We start from the raw sequence: 1,720 nt of genomic DNA on the forward strand, positions 1-1,720 counted from the left end.
ATATCAACAATTCTGCCCGCGCAACGGATAGTCAATAAAATACCCTTCCCAATCAATTCAATTCAATTTGATTGGTTATTGCTACAATCATATGAGATGAATTTAAGTAACAAATTGTATGTCATAGTTTCATTTTGATAAGGCCAGATACTTTTCTTGTTCAAACAATGTGTTTAAACTTTAGTGAAAGTGAAGTGGAAGCAATCCTGTGCATTTTAAAGGGAAAGGGATAATACCATTCGATTTATAGGGTGGGTCATCCACTCGGTTAACATGCGTGTAGTCCAACTTGAATCTCTCATTCACATGAATAGTTTGACAATAATCATGGCTAGTGTTAACGAGTCGTATTCACGAGAAGGCGAAGACTTTCATGCTTTGGATGGAAGGGATGAATGTAATATGCATATGTAATATGCATATGTATATACCTTATAAATGCAATTATGTTGTTACTCATGATCACATGTATTTTGTTAATGTACGTTTTTGAAATTACTACAAAATGTTCTGTTAATGCATTGTATATCATTTTCCATGTTTATTTAATGGGAAATGAAATAAAGTTGAAAGTTGAAAGTTGAATGATATATCATACAAGTTGTGTTTAAGAGGCACGTCATTCACACGCGTCTATATCTGAATCATGACAAAATAATGCTTCACATAAGAACAATAACTTGTCTATCATACAAGTTAAGTTCATAAATTAGTGTCCGTTCATAGTCTCCATTGCCAGACATTTGTGTTTATTTTCTTCTTCTTTCTGACCGTAATTCTTTAAGTTTAAGCATGAAACAAGGGGTAGGAGATCTCTGACAATTTGACGATTCTGGTAGGTCGGATTACTACATCCATAAGGCATTGCCTTGTTTTAGGCCTAAATTTAATTCTCCTTTATCTATGCTAGCATTGCTGGCGATTTCTGCCTTATCTTATGCGTATTAAAGAAATGTATGAAACAATTATCTGATTATGTTATTACACGATTTCATTTGGGTTAACATTATTACCTCAAAATATTCACCTCAAGAACTAAAAGAACTTAAATCTCCGAGCATACCCGATCGCGGTTGATTTTCTGCCCGGTTTCTTTTTTTGTTAGTTTGTTTTTTTGGTGGTTGTTTTTTGTTTGTATGAGATTTATATCAATAAAAATATTTATTGACGAATCGGGCCACAGCAGTATTAACTGATCTTCCGCGCTAGATTAAATCGCATTCAGCTTGTTAGAAAATACGATTGATAGGGCGCATAAAGTAAGATACTACATAATACCAACTACTGAATGGGGAGGACGCTCCAGTAAGAAAAGTCGTGTACTGCGGTCGAAATCAATAACCCCTTTGATCTCAAAATACTCCAACACGAATCAGTGTCTTGGCACATGGCGCCATCCAGACAAGTTTCAGTGCATGTTCCGCTATACATCCGTCCGTTGTTGTTTGGGTCCATACGTGTTCTTTACCGGTTTAAAAGGGAATGTGAAGTGACTGATATCTCGTGCACAAAGTTATCGGGAACTCAACATCATCGCATATCTCCGACCCAAACGACCCGGGTTCGATCCCGAGTCTGGACTGAGCAATGTTGTGTGTAATCATACCGTCCCCTCTGGTAAGAGGCAAAACACTCTGTCCCTCGGATTGGACATAAAATGGAGGTCCCGTGTGTGAGAGAGTCACATCTCATGCACGTAAAAGATCCGGCTTCATTCATT

Source organism: Diadema setosum, chromosome 13, assembly GCF_964275005.1.
Source record: "Diadema setosum chromosome 13, eeDiaSeto1, whole genome shotgun sequence".
In the NCBI taxonomy this organism is placed as follows: domain Eukaryota; kingdom Metazoa; phylum Echinodermata; class Echinoidea; order Diadematoida; family Diadematidae; genus Diadema; species Diadema setosum.